The 15,450-nt window shown below is 56.1% G+C and overlaps 1 long non-coding RNA gene across 1 annotated transcript; it reads left to right on the forward strand.

Annotated features, from left to right (window-relative positions):
• Window positions 1-7,913: 7,913 nt before the first annotated feature.
• LOC141582656 (uncharacterized) lies at window positions 7,914-13,155 on the forward strand. Its single transcript, XR_012515540.1, has 2 exons — window positions 7,914-10,332; window positions 10,823-13,155. It is a non-coding gene; the product is annotated as an uncharacterized LOC141582656 (long non-coding RNA).
• The last annotated feature ends 2,295 nt before the right edge of the window (window positions 13,156-15,450 follow it).

Raw genomic sequence — 15,450 nt, forward strand, 5'->3', positions numbered from 1 at the left:
TGAAAGTGTTTGGTACATTATTCATTTTCTTTTCTGTAATTTTCAATTGATTTTTTTTTTTAAAAAAAAGGACTTGGCCTGGCCCTTGGGAGCCTGAGCCTGCGGCTTGTTGGGGCCATGGGGTGAGGGGCCAGGCAGGCTGTGTTCCCTGCACAGAGGCTGGGGGTATGGCTACAGTGGCCCGGGGTTGGCATCTCCCTCCTGGGGGGAAGCCGCCTGGCTGTGGTATAAGTCCCACTCTGCCCCGTCTGTCTGTCCTTGTGTGGGGCCTGGCCTGGAAAAGCTGGGAGGCTTGCTTGGGAAGGAATGGTAGAGCTTGCCGCCCTCCCTAGGAGCCCTCCCTACCTGGCACCCACACCCTCCCCCATGCCCTCTCTCTTACCCCGTTCCATTTTCTTCAGGGCATGACTGTCACCTGCAAGGATCCGTGTTGTTGACCAGTCTAGGGTCCTCTCCCCCTAGGCCACCAGCTCCATGAAGCAGGACCATGTCTGTCTTCTCCATTCCTGTCCCAGCATCTAGAACAGGGCTGGACATGTGCCTGGGGCCGTGGCGGGTCCTTCACAACATTTGAGAGCTGAAGGAAGGAGCTCTGGATACATCAGGGAGCTCAGCGCAGGGGACGCCAGGCTGACCCAAGTGACCTGGTTTTTGCACCTGGCTTTGATCCATCACAGTGACCCTGAGGCATCTTGATGGTCCCCCATCCTCATCTGTTGAGGCTGAAGGCCCAGGGATACCACACCAGCTCTTGTCTTGGTGATAAACTGGGCAGGAGAGATTTTATCCAGCAGGTGGCATGATGAGGCTGGCCTGGCACCATGGAGGGTGATTGATCATTTCACTCCACAAGCATTTATTGGACACCTACTGCCTTCTAGGCATGGATCTGTAGAATGACTGATGGACACTGGGGTGGGCATTATGGTGCCACTGTAGCGGCAGAGGAGGACACTGGAGGTTACCTGCCCATGAGTGAGGACGCTGGTGTCAGGGCCCACACCTCTCCACCAGGCCGTCACTGTTGCAGCCAAGTCAGAGGCCACAGTGTGGAGGCGGCCCCGGGCTTCACAGCGGTGAGGGCGGTCCAACCCGCTCTTCCTGGTGACAAGCAGCAGAAAGGATCTCCGCTCCCCACACCAGGTCAGAGTCTCTTAGTAAACTTGGTGACCACCATCCATCCTCACGTGCCCGTCGCCAGGGAATGCTAACGAGGACAGAGGACCCGGGGACGGCCACTGCTGACCTGGCTATTAAAAATAATTGGCCACCCATAAAGCAGACAAAAAATGTGTTCGCCTTCAGTTTGGCTGGGAAATGTGAATTATTCTCATGTTGCCATAGAAACCAAGGTAAGTTCCTAACATCTTTCAGATAGTTAATTTTGTGAGCCCGGTGATGGTCATTGTGCATTGTTCAGAAAAGCAGGAGAGAGAGAGAGAGAGAGAGAGAGAGAGAGAGAGAGAGAGAGAGAGAGAACAAGAGGGACAGGGGAAGAGACAGAGAGAAAGAGAAAGAGGGGAGAAAGAGAGGTGGGGAGAGACAGAGTGGGAGACAGAGGAGGAGAGAGAGAGAGAGAAGGAGAGAAAAGGAGAGAGGGGAGACGGAGGGGGGGCGAGAAAGGGGGAAAGGGAGAGAAGGGGGGGCGGGGAAGAGAGGGAGAGAGGGAGGAGGGGGAGAAAGAGAGGGAGGGAAGGAGAGGGACAGACGGAGGCGGAGGCAGGGGAAGGAGAAAGAGAAGGACGCATCCCTGCATGTCAGCCTGCAGCACACACTGGCTCCTGGAGGCCTCCTGGGCAGCAGCCTGGGCTGGGCGTGGGGCTTCCGGCTCACAGGACATGCACTCTGTTCCCAGGTGTCCCCGAGGGCCCTGCTCTGCTGTCTCTCTGAGGATACCTGACTCTTCCTCTAAGGCCTAGTGCCCTCCCCAGCCCTGCGAGCTCTGGGCCCTGAGCAGCCACCAGTAACTGGAGGAGTGGGGGGGTCGGGTCAGCACCCCCATCCCTGCCTCCTCCTCTTCACTGGTGTGCAGGGCTGGGAGGCCTCCCCTGGCCCCTTCTGAGCCAATGCAGTCCTCTGCTGGGAGCCCCAGGTCCGGCTCCACCTGCCTTGTGCCTGTGTGAGGACGGTGCCGGCCAGGGCGGTACTGCCATGTGACCCGATGACTAATGCAGGAATCCTTGCTTTCCAGTGACTTCCAGGGATGGCAGGGTGGAGGCTTCTGGCTTGGGCTGCGCCCAGTGGCTGTGGGATGTGGTACCAGGCACCACTCAGGACCCCGGGAGGTAAGGCCGTGTCCAGGCGTCACTTACTGGGGCACTCCTAGCCCTGGATGTGTGGCCTGTGTGCAGTTCCCCTATTGCCTGCCTGCCCCTGAACAGTCCCCTGCATTCTAACCACTGGGCCCCAGCGGCTGTCCCAACCCTCTTCTCTGCCTCTGCTCCTCCCTCTGCCCATAAAGGCTTCTCTATCTGGAAAATGCCCAGGTGTGTTTAAGGGCCATGGTCGAAGGCTCTCCCATGGTAGCTCTACCCATGGGACCCTGGAGAGCCCTGTCCTGCTCTGTCCAGCCCCCACAGTATGTCACAGGAGTGCACCTGTAGCCTTTTGTCCCTTCCTCCTGGCAGGGACGGGCTCTAGCATGGCCACCCCAGCCTCGAGGGATGGACTAGGGGGAGCACTTCTGTTGGGGTTCCCCAGCTCTGCAGTAGCTAGGGGGAGGCCCAGCTGCAGTCTGGGTGCCTCCAGGTCCAGGGGAGTGGACCCATGGTTTCTTTGTAGAGCAGGACCATCCTCAGGGTGTCTGGGGCTGGTGGGCATGGCAAGGCAGAAAGGGGAGCAGGGGTGTGGTCAAGGGGGCATGGCATCAGGGGGCATGACATGCAGAAGGGAGTGGGCGTGGTCATGGGGGTGTGGCATCATGGGGGCGTGGTGTTGCTGAGGCCTGGCACCATAGGGCGGGGCATCTCAAAGCGTGGCATCACAGTGGGTGTGGTGTCGCAGGAATGGGGCATCACCTGTCTGTACCCAGGTTGGGCTCCGTTTGCTTCCTGGTCTTTCCTCAGCCCAGTGGAGGCCATTTACTGCTTTTATACCAGTTTCAAATCATTTACTTAGAAATTGTCTAACATCCTGCTAATAGTGGTAGGAAGAAGAGAAAAATGATCAACCTTAAAAATCCCAATTTTAAGTTGAGCTGTTTGAAATAGCACAATTTCCGAATTACAGGCAGGTTAGAAGATGAAAAACACACCGATCATTGAATTGAGAGAGAGACAGAGATAGAGACAGAGAGAGAGGCTCTGCCTCGGGGACCCTGGGGAGGAGGGACTGTGCCCTGGGCAGGGGTGCTGCTGGCCGAGCCCTGAAGGCTAACAAGGGTGAACTGAGCACTTAACATCAAGGTTTACCCATGCTAATACCTGTATGTATTTTTTTCCACCATGAAAGTAGTAGAGGCCATTAACGAATTGGAAACTAGAGAGTGGAAAGAAAACAGGGTGAGTTCCCACCAGCCACTCCAGTGTTCTGCCCCCGACAGGCGCTGTCCAGGGTGCTGACCCCGACAGGCGCTGTCCAGGGTTCTGCCCCCGACAGGCGATGTCTCAGCCCCAACCCTCTTGGGTCCTTGGAAAGCGTCCCCTAGTCACCTGAGCTTTCAGCCCCGGCTCAGGCTGTTCACCGCTGCACTAATGTTTTTGTGCAATTCATCAAGACATCCCTGGCTTAAGGATGGCAGAGTGTCCAAAGACGGACTCACGGCCACACGCCAGTGCAGCTGAGAGACCATCCAAGAGGGAGTGGGGTGTGGGCTGAACCTTGGCAGGGACTTGGGGAGACCTGGGGGGCGCTTGGAGCTGGTGCTAGGGGATCCCTCCCTAGGTGTCCATGCAGAGGGAAGCTACCCCAGGCCTCCAAGCTCTTTCTACCCCAGACTGGGGATCTTTTCCCTGAGTGCTCACTGGGGCCCCTGGGGCAGAGCTTGGAAACCCCGGCTCCTGAAAGATTTCCATCCATTTGCCAAATTAATGTTCTAGTCCTCCATGTCTCGGGAGCTGTAATGAAGTGTCGATGGGAACAGGGGGATGAAACAGATGAATGAAATGTCTTTTATGGTGTCATTACACTTTTATAATAAGATTTACTTGTCAACTTAAAATGTAATAATGTAATAATTTATTTGGTGACCTAATGAAGACCGCAGTTCAAGGTTCTGGGAGTCATAATTGCCCCTGGAAAGGTGAGGGCCTTTCTCTGCCCTCCACATCCAGCTGCCCTTCTGTGCTGTCTAGAGCCCTGAGGGAAGAGAGTGCAGAGTTATTTCTGTCTGGCTGGGCCCCTCCAAAGAGGTCAGTGGTTTAGAGACAGCGGGAGTGCAGGCTACGGCATAGCTTACCCATGGGTCCCGGGCCAAAGCTTTCTCCTGAAAAAGGGAAGTGGGTTTCACATACTCAGCATCACTCACCCATGCACACCCTGAACCAGCCCAGAGCCAGGCTGTGGGAGTCATCACAACCTGGGCCCATTCCAACCTGGGAGGGTCAGGGTTTTCAGAGAGGATGGGACATTTCAGCTGGGCCTTGAAGAATGAGTAGGAGTTTGTTGGATACAAGAGAACATTTTGGAAAGAGAAGAGCATGAACAAAAGTGGAGGGGACCTGGCTGGAGATCGAGTGTGAAACTCAGCATGGGGGAGTATGGAGATGGGTAAAGAGGAGCAAGAGAAAATTCTGGAAAAATAGAATGGGACCAGCCCTAGACGCCCTGAGGCTGAGGTCCCCTGACCCTAGGGATCTGGGAGAAGGAACAGGTGGGGTGTCCTCAGGGTGAGCTTTGGGGCTTTTTTGCAGGACTCTTGGTGGCTGGGCTGCTGCTTGCTGGGCATGACTCTGTGTAGAGGTTGGGACCTAGGGCCTGGCATATCAGGAGGCAGCTGCGAGAAGCCTGATGGCTTGATCTCAGTGGACTCCATGGCAGATGGACTCCGAGACGGGTGGGCATGGCAGTGCCATCCATCAGGGCGCCCTGTGCTTTCTCCTGCACCCTGAAGCCTGAGCCTCCTTTCTCTCCCTCACGGAAGGCCTCAGCAGCTCATGCCCTCAGGGAAGCCCCTCCTCTGTGCTTCCTCCTGGTTTTCTTGGAATCCCAGATCATCCCCTCTCCCAGGACGGGGAGCCAGGGTTTCCAGGCAGGAGCCAGGGTGGATTGTGGTGATGATGGTCCCCATCTGGTTTATTCCTCCCTGACCCACACCCTTGTGTTGTCATCTCCTCCATCCTAACTCCCACCCCTCCACCTCCCAGGACACTGTCACCCCCCACCCTATGCTCCTGGTGTGTGCACCCCTGCACTGGGAGCTTGTGGGGGAGATGTTTGGCCACTAGGGCCAGGTTGGGACAGGGTTCTTCCCACTCCATGACACCCAGTCCTCCTCCACATGGAGCTCCTCGGCCAGGGCTTGAGGGGCTGAAACCATTGCTGTGCGGTCACAGCTGGTGGTGAGCAGTGTCTCCAGGCTGCTAGGCTCCATTCCAACCGTGCGTGCCCTTCCCCCAGGCTACAGGGCACAGGGTTCCACTTGGACTCATTCCAGTGACTCTGGAGAAAATGAATTTAGGACAGGAGGCAGGAAGGGAGGGAGAGGAGACTTGGTGTCTGGGCCACCTTGGCCTCAACCTGCTTGGTGTTCCAGGTGGGTCACCCCTCCTGGCATGCTGGTGGCATGCTGGTGGCCTATGAGCTGACTCACCGCTCACCCGACTCGCCACTCACCTTCTCTCTCCTTCTCTTCCGTAAGACTGAGGATGAACCTTACATCCTGGATAACTGGACAGAGGTTGTCTGTGGCTTGGTGCTTGGGGATAGGTGGGGACAAAGTGGGGGGACATGGCCCAAAGGGACCCCCAGACGGCCTGGCTCTCCTTTGACGGCTGCTGATTGCCTGGACAGGCTGTGCTGCTCTCCCAGTGTCTGGGTGGAAGGAAGGGGGCTCACCAAGGCCTGGGGTTGGGTTGGTACTGCCAGGTTGCCCCTGCCGATTCCGTGTCCCTCTGCACCTCTGCCAGGAAACCCCTTTCCTTCTCCTTCCCTGGCATCTAGGGGTCTTGTAAAGAAGAAAGGAGCCCTCCATTAAGGTAGAAGCTGAGGGTGTGCTGAGCCCTGACCTGCATAGTTCCCTACTGTGGGTGTGCAGACATGTACATGTAAGCATGTGTGCATGTATATGTGTGACGTGTACATGTGTATGGTGTGATGCATATGTGATGTGTGTGCATGTGGGTATATGTGCATGTATTTGTGTGTACATGTGTATTCATGCATGGGTATATGCATGTGTGCATGCATACATGTGTGTATTGTGTATGCATGTGCGTGCATGCATGTATGTGTGTATGCATGGGTATATGTGCATGTGTGTGTGGATGTGCATTGATACGTGTGCATTCTGTGTGTGCATGTGTGCGTATGCATGTATGTGTGGGTGGATGTGCACTGATACATGTGCATGCATGCACGTTTGCATTGTGTGTATACATGTGTGTATGCCCTCTCTGGGAAACCAGAGAGTGCAGGCCTGGGAGGCAGGATAGAGCCTGAGGGTCAGCAGCCCAAGACACACCCCAGGCCTGTCCCTGTGCATAGCTGCTCAGTGGAGGAGAGCTGCAGCTTCTTGAGGCAAACCCCCCTCCAGTTTCTGGGGCAGCCAGACATAGGGGACTCGGGCAGGAGCAGCCTGTCTGGGCATCAGACTGATGTTCCACCAAGGCTGGAAGTGAACCAGGTGCTGTACCCAGCCCCAGCCACCCCTCAGTCCCCACGCATCCTTTGGGTGCTGTTGGTGCCCTTCATCATGCAGACATGGTGGGACATGGTGCCCAGGGTGAGGAGGCATCCTTGCTAGTCTGGAGCAGACTCGCATATGCTGGCTGTGAGCAGGGTCGCCTCCCACGCACGCAGTATCTGGCAAAGCTTTGGGTGTTGGAACCTCTTGGTAGGTCTGCTCCTCCCTGGCATCCAGGACCCCACTCCTGCCTGGGCTGCCCCTACCCTGTGGGTGCCAGGACACAGAGCCCCTCTCTGTGGCTCACTGCTAATGGCTGAGTTATTTCTCCAGCGTGGCTTCAGTGACAGAGTTTTTGCTGACATGCAGGATTTCTGGCAGGGCTCCGCGATGCTCCTGGTGATCCCACCTGAGGTCATTAATTTCAACAACCCTAGCCGGCTTCATCAGAGAGGGATTTTTGCAAAAACATTAACAAACCGTAAATACCTGCCAGCCCCAGAGGAGGCGGTGGCTGCGTCCCACCTTCGCAGCGGGAGGGGCTGGCTGGGCTGAGCATCGTATTTCTTGGCTGTTGGTGCAGTGGGGGGAGGCGCTGTCTTTCCACCGAGGTCCGGGTGCTGCTGAAGTGACAGGAATCCAGGCAGCCGCTGCTGAATGAGGGCCTCACAGCCCTGCTCTTCCGGCCATTGTTCTGGGATGGTCAGGCTTTAGCCTCAAAGCTCTGTGTTCCTAGAGCCCCAGGGCTTGGCTCCACTTTGGTACATTTCTGCTGATAGATGGGAGGTGAGAGCCTCGTTCCGCGTGGACTGAGACCCATTGTGGGGCCTTGAGGGCTGTGGGACCCTAAACCTGGGCCTCAGTTTCCAGGTTTGCCTCCTTCCTGGGGGGAGACAGCCCCAGCCTTACCTGGTGGGTAGGGCCATCGCCAGTCCCCAGGTAACTCATACCTGATGCCTCCCAGTTCCTGGGGCGCCCTTCTCGGTGTATGAGACAGGAGGCTGTGCCAGTGAGGAGGCTGGGACTGGGAGGGCAGCACAGCATCTCGTGTTCTCACGGATGGCACCGTCTGTCTTCCTCTGGATCTGGGAGTACAGCGGGGTGGGGGTGGGAGGGGCAGTGGGATGTCCCGTTCTCACACCTCAGGGGCCGGCAGGAGTGGACAGTTAAATGGTCCACCTGGTGGGGCTGCATGCTGAGGGTGCTGGGGACATGAACAAATGTTCTCTAAATGCCCAGCAATTGGAGTGTGGTGAAATTGTAAATTACGGTAACAGACAAAGATGACAATAAGATTGACTTCTGCTCTTCCTGGAAGGGCCGCTCACTTCACAGCACTTTAATGCACGTGCATTCTGGCCTGTTGGTAGTCGGTGACGATTCACATTTGGCTCAGTCAATGATTCCTTTTGGAAGAAAACATGCAATAAATTGGCCCTTATGTGTGGAGGGCAGCCTGAGGAACCTTACTCTGGGGGTGTAAGTTGAGGAGCTGTCGAGCTGCCGTGGCACAGCCCGGCCACCCTCATGCCTTTCAGAAGGTGCAGGGCTGCTCAGCTCACCCCCCTCAGCTCAGGTTCCACCCATGGCCCCTGGGCAAGGAGGGGCTCCAAGGGCTGGCACACGGTGGTGTGACTCAACCGACCCCTTGAGCCCATGTGGCTTCGGAAGGGCATATGCGTCTTGGCCTTGGCTTGGTGCTCTGAGTCGGGGGCTCTGGGCTCCTCTGGGTGTGTGGACGCCAGTGCTCTGGTCACTCTTGTCAGGGCGCCTCCCAGGTACCCTTTCCCACCCTTCCATGCCCAGGGGCCTCACCGGGGCCCAAATCGGGGTCCTCTCATTGCTGGACCACTGCCTGGCCTTCCTCACCATCTCCCCAGATGGTTTGAATCCTACTCACTGCGTGACCTTGGGCAGCAGACTTAACATCTCCATGCCTCAGTTTCTTCACCCACAGAATGTGAGTTATGCAGAAAGGGCTTCCCACACCCCCGGGCATGAAGGCCTGATGCAGCCTGGTTCTTGGTGGTGGTCTGAATGAAGCCTCACGACACGTTCTTCAGCATAGTTGGGAAAGGCTTGCCCAGTGTGTCCTGCCGGCTTTGCCCTTGCACACACAGGAAACTCTCAATTCTCCCATGCTCATCCCCAGCCACACCCATGCCTTTGCTCTGGCCACACTGGCCCTCCTGTCCCTGGAGCCCCCCACACAACCTCTCTGGCCTCAGCGCCTCTGCACCAGCACTTCCCTGGCTTGGAATGTTCTGTCTCCAGACGTGAGTGGGTGGGGGGATCCTGCTGGTCATTCAGGCTCTGCTCGGACCACCCTGACCCCCACCTTGAAGTGGTCCTCCCACCATCACTGTGGACCAATCACCCTGATCTTTCTCCCAGCACATTTCGATCATGGAAAGCGTTTGATTCTATCCGATCGTTGGTGTATCTGCTGAATCTGCACCCACCCCACCCGCCAGTCCTGTCCCCTGCCCTCACCCTGCTGACATCGAGCTGTCTAGGGCTCTGTGTCCCCCTGAAGGCAAGAGCCTGGTGGGGGGCACAGGAGCCTGCTCGGAGCCTGCTCAACCCCGCCAACCGCTGGCCCTGCCCTTGGGTGTCATTACAGCCCCACCTGGGGGCCTCCATGAGGACACCGCCCAGCTGTCCAGACACTGCCACTCGTATCTGGAAGTAATCCCTATGCAACTGATTGACCCGTTCACACCCACTATGACCACCTCACTGACGGGCACCCTGTATTCAGTCACTGACTTTATTTCATGACAACTGTGTGTGCCCAGCCCTGGGCTCGGATTTCTTCTCTAGGTGCTGACACCCCCGAGTAAGGGACCCCATGTCTTTACCGTCCACTGTTGATCCCCAGTAGCTTGATGTAAACAGCTCTGTCCCCCATGAGAGAAATTTGAGGAGCGAAATACAGACCCAGAATATTGGAGGGAAACGCTGCAGGTGTGTTTTACCTGTGGGTTCTCTGCAGTGGGGCGGTTTCTTCCTATCTGGGAGACTGCCAAGATGCGCAGGGACATCACAGGCAGCTCTCATCGGCCTCTGCCTCCTCCGCCCTCGGAGAGGGAGTGGACTAACATCTGTGAAGACAGTGCTTCCTGCGCACCGTGGATCACACACTCAGAGCTGAAGGGTGTGGAGTTCAAGGCTGGTCAGCAGCTGGGACGAAACTCGTGGACGTGGTCCAGGCGTCCCCAGCAGTGACCTGGTCCCCTCCCAAGGCCAGAAGATGTGTGGCAGCTCTTCCCTGCTTCAAAGCAGGACGAATGCAGGGCTTTGGAAGGAGATGTGAAGGGGCCAGCAGGAGGTGGCACAACACGCAGTGCCGAGGGGCTGGCTTTGCTGCTTAGTGTGTGGAGGGCTTGGCCCGGCAGGTGTGGGACACTTCTCCACACAGTGCAGGTGTTACAGGATCCTTGGACTGTCACTTTTCTGGCCAGAAACCTCCGTGGACCATGGCACCTTTGCCTCAGAAGACCGGACTGGGACTCAGAGAGGGCAAGAAACCTCTCCAGCTCACACAGCTGGTAAGTAGTGGGGCTGACATTTGAACCAGGTCTGCCCAATTTCAGAGCACTCAACTGCAGCCAGCACGCGATCCTGCCTGTGCTGTCTCTGCCTAGCTGTTCCTCCAAACATAGGCCTAGTCTCCTGCCCCAGGTGCAGCAGGTGAACTCCTCCGCACCAGGTGTCAGCCGTAGCTGTGGACGGGGGACTGTCTCAACAGCTCTCCATGCAGGCTGGCCTCCTGAGGAAAAGGTTACCGAGTGTAGGGCCAGAGATTTGGTCGTGAGCCCCATCTGTCAGTCAGTGGTTACAGCGCCCAAGCTTGCTGGGCCTCGGTTTTAACCATCTCTGAGATGGGAAGGATGTTGAGGGCTGAGTCTCCTGGCAGGGTGGCTCTGGATGCCCCCTGCAGTGAGAAGAGTTGTGGCTGCCCCGGGACAGAGGGGGGCTTGACCAGCTGGGAGTCCTCAGTGCCTTATCTTCATCTCCCAACTGCTGCTTTCAAAACAGAGTCATTCCCCAAACGGAGGTGACCCCGGCACAGGAGAAATGCGTGACAGCCAGATAAGAAACCAGCAGATCAGAACTGTCAGATGTCTTCAGAGCAAAAGGCAAGATCCTAACTGTCGTCGGGAACATACGTGGGGGGTGGGGAGAGGGGAGCGGCTCAGGGCAGCCCCCAGCCCATGGAATTCACTCCATCTGTCTCAGCTGGACCGTTTCATCTTGAAAGTCGCAGAGCTTAAGCATTTATCGGCAAAGCAGCCGCTTCTGTTTGTTCTGTGTGATGTAGTGTATTTATCGCTGTGCTTTTGAAATGCCTCTTTGCTCTATCTCTGAGATTCTTCCGGACTCCCCGTTAAATTAATCAGATTCTGCTCCCCTGCAGTCCTCCCTCTGCCTGCTGGCACTCCGAGGGTGTGTCACTAAATGACTGTGCTTTCTTTTTTCCTCCTGAAGAGGGAGGTGTTTGTTGAGGGGGACGGGGTCCCTGGGGATGGCCATTCTGTGGGCCAGTGTGGGCCACACAGGGAGCAGGCACAGTTCCTGGGATGAAGCTGAACAGGCCCCCTGTGCGTCATCTCGCCTGATCATATGGTCTCTGGGTTTCCCACTTGTCAGGAGAGTGTGACAGATACTCCTCCCAACATTCCATCTTTGGCACACTCTGGAGCATGGCAGCTGGGGAGCAGGACAGGGGACAGGTGACAGAGCAGGCGGAGACCGGGGTGGAGGTGCAGACCCTGGGCCCTCTCGAGGAAGAATCTGGGCCTGGGTGGGTTGGGCTGGCTGAGGACCAAGCCCAGGGTTCCCACATTTTGGGAATCGTGGCCACGCCCCTCCTGGCTATCTTCTTCCTGGCCTGAAGGCCACCAGCCAGGGGCCACGCCCGCCAGCCCAAGTGGTGGTTTGCGGCCCCTCCCCCCCCAGAGTGGTTGCCTTGGTGGGATGAGATCCTCCAGGAGGGGAGGCTCAGAGCCGCGCCGTCCTCCGCCCTGCTCAGGAGGGGCCTCCCTGAGCCTGCCTCGCATTGTGGGCGTTGCCAGAGGAGTTCATGGGGGACACAGTGTGGACACTTTCGTGGAGGGCTGGGGGCTGAGGCCCAGAGAGGCCTCCGCACTCTCCAGGGATGCACCTGCCCACGCGGGAGGGCCAGCTCCTGCCATCCAGGGCCTGGGCAGGGCCCCGAGCCGGCGCGAAGCATACGGGGGCTATCGTTGTCCATGGGATGAGTGGGCCTCGCTGGGAGGGATCCCAGTGTCGTCAGCCAGCAAAGCTGGACAGCTGCTGTGTGAGGCCACGCCGCCCGGGAGGGTTGGTGGGGATGAGTCCTGCAGCGTGGCTGTTGAGGGCTTGCCTCTGTGGTGGGTTGAGGCGCAGGCCCCGAAGTGGTGGCTGCCAGAGAGTTGTCATGTGGCTGCCGGCCCCACCTTTCCAGGAGCCATCCTTAGTCATCGTTTGGCGTCGGGTGGGGCAGTTCCAGCGGCGGGTGCACAAAGCAGCCCAGCCAGGCCCACCTGACGGCGGCTCTCAGGTCTAATTCCTGAACCCAAAGGCTGGAGAGTAATTTCCTCAGAGGCCCTGAGCTCCCGCTGTGCCCTGGTACCCCCTCATCCTTGCCCTCTTCTCCCCTGGGCACAACCCAGAGTCCTCCCATCAGTTCCTGTTGCCCACAGCCAAGAAGCCCCACCGACTCCTTATCCTCCCACACGAGCCTGCAAGGGGACAGTAAAGCTTTGAGTTTAGCAGGAGGGGGACAGGCTGTGGGACCCCCATCCCCTGGACACCCATCTTCCCTCAGCTCGGAGTGCTTTGTCTGGGCCATTTTCCACAGTGCTTTGGGAATTCGGCCGGGGCCTGAGGACTCTGAGACATTCCACAGAGGCCCAGCACTCGTGGGAGGGAGCTCCGCCACACACCTGGGCCTCTCCAAACCCCCAGACCGTGGCTTGTACCCATTTTGCAGATGAGCCGAATGGGCTAGGGGATGATGTCATTGCCTTGTCTCTGCCTCAGTTTACTCCATTTGAAGAATGGAGCATGGAGGGGGTGAATGAGTTGGGGCACAGGGAGGTCCTGGAACAATGCCTCCCCACAGAAGCACTCGTATTTGCTGCTCTTTCTTTTCTTCTTTTTGAGATGGAGTGTCACTCTGTTACCCAGGCTGGAGTGCAATGATGCGATCTTGGCTCACTGCACCCTCTGCCTCCTGGGTCCAAGCGATTCTTCTGCATCAGCCTCCTGAGTAGCTGAGATTACAGGTACCTACCATCACACCCAGCTAATTTTTTTTTTTTTTTTTTTTTTTTTTTTTTTTTTTTTTTTTTTTTTTTTTTTTTTGAGACGGAGTTTCGCTCTTGTTACCCAGGCTGGAGTGCAATGGCGCGATCTCGGCTCACCGCAACCTCCGCCTCCTGGGTTCAGGCAATTCTCCTGCCTCAGCCTCCTGAGTAGCTGGGATTACAGGCACGCGCCACCATGCCCAGCTAATTTTTAGTATTTTTAGTAGAGACGGGGTTTCACCATGTTGACCAGGATGGTCTCGATCTCTTGACCTCGTGATCCGCCCACCTCGGCCTCCCAAAGTGCTGGGATTACAGGCATGAGCCACCGCGCCCGGCCCCAATTTTTTTTATTTTTAGTAGAGACAGGGTTTCACCTGCTATTTTCTTTAATTTTAGTAGAGATGGGGTTTCACCTGCTATTCTCTTTAATTGTGAGGATTTAGTGCATTGTGATTGTGGTTATTTTTGCCTTTGCTCATATTTCCCAGTGATGATGAGGCTGATGGTGTTGAGGAGCTGACATTTCTGGAGGAGTAGGGGCACTCTGTCTGCCTTCACAGTGCATACTCGTCCCGAGCTGTGCACAGCCCTGTCCTCAAGTATCTTGAGATTTGGGAGGCATGGACCTGTATGTGGACAGTTGTGAAGGCACATCCACCCCTAACAGGGCCAGCAAGGTCCAAGTCAGGAGTTCTGGTTCTGCAGGGGCAGAGCAGGGAGGAGACAGCCACGCAAAAACGTAGAGAATGAATGGCAGGAAGCGCAACCTCTAAATAAAGCCCGATTTTAACTGTTTTAGTTCCTGTAGGGACATCTCCCAGTATTTTCCCAAGACAGCAATGAAAAGACACCGTTTCTACACTGGGACACGGTACCCTGCTGCTGTAAATGCCAGGACTCAAATATGCGGGTGTCCACTGTGCCTCGGGTCCAGAGCATTATTATTATTATTTTTTTTTGAGACAGAGTCTCGCTCTGTCGCCCAGACTGGAGTACAATGATGAGGTCTCGGCTCACTGCAACCTCCACCTCCCAGGTTCAAGCAATCTCCTGCCTCAGCCTCCTGAGTAGCTGGGATTATAGGCACTCACCACCACGCCTGGCTAATTTTTGTATTTTTGGCAGTGACGGGGTTTCACCATGTTGGCCAGGCTGGTCTCGAACTCCAGAACCAGAACTCCTCACCTTGTGGTCCACCTGCCTGGGCCTCCCCAAGTGCTGGGATTACAGGCATGAGCCAGCACTCCCGGCCCTAGCGCATTAACTTAACCCATGCAGTTATTTGTGAGTATAATGTCTCTCCTTCCCTCCGGGCCTGGGGCACAGGAACACATCTGTTTTTCCTCCCTGTGGTACCCAAGGTCTGCAGTTCCCGACCCAGTGCTGCTCCCGTGGGCTGTTGCAGGGCTCAGGCTGCCCACTAGTGGGAGCTCCAGGCCTCTCATTTCCCACCTCTCCGTGCCTGACTCAGATGCTTGGGTGGGACAAATTCCTGAACTTGGTGCACTGTCCTCTTAAAAGGTTGCACTGTATCCAGCTCATTCAGGGAATTATATGAGAGTGGGTGTGAGCCCACATGTGCTGGGCAGACAAGGGGTGGACTGCACTGGTCACTCACAGGCTTGTTCGCCCCAGCACCCATTTTCCAGGATATGACACCCCTTGCTGGCACACATTGTCTTCCTGGGTCAGCCACATAAACAATGTGATCGGGCCTCGTGGTCCCAGCTGATGGATTGATTCTGCAGTGGGCACATGATCCAAGCTCTGCCAGTTGGAGTCTTTCCAAGGGTGTTGGAACTGTAACTGAGAAAAAGGAATTCAGTCTTTCTTTGAGTGCCTCTGGGGGTGGAGGCAGTGTGCAAACACTGTCCATGGCCACCTCTTGCACTGTGGGTCTCAGAAGCAGACCTACTCAGTGAGGAGAGGGCACCCACGCAGAGGCAAGATGTGGGATGGAGAGAGAGGCAGCGACGGCCCTTGGCCTCCGAAGCCCCCGCCCCATTTGTCCTTGAGGTCCGACCCTAGTTTTCTCTGTGGGTCCCATAAGACATTCTCAGGTCCTCGCAATAGATTCATAGTTTTACCTAAGCTGGGTTGAGTTGGGTTTCTGTTTCATGCAACCCAGATAGTCCTAATCTATAAAATATTACGACACATTTCTGTCAACTTCAAGAATTAATCGGTGTCCATAAATTACCACTTGACTATGACAAGACATTTGGCACATTCTTTTTTTTTGCAATCATTTGGAATTTTAGTTCCAGAATATGATTTTTTTTCCTTTTACATTATGTCAATTACTTGAAGAGCATTATGTCTTGTCTATGTGGGGAATATTTTCTAACAGCT

The sequence above is a fragment of the Saimiri boliviensis genome, chromosome 21, assembly GCF_048565385.1.
Source record: "Saimiri boliviensis isolate mSaiBol1 chromosome 21, mSaiBol1.pri, whole genome shotgun sequence".
Taxonomy (NCBI): Eukaryota; Metazoa; Chordata; class Mammalia; order Primates; family Cebidae; genus Saimiri; species Saimiri boliviensis.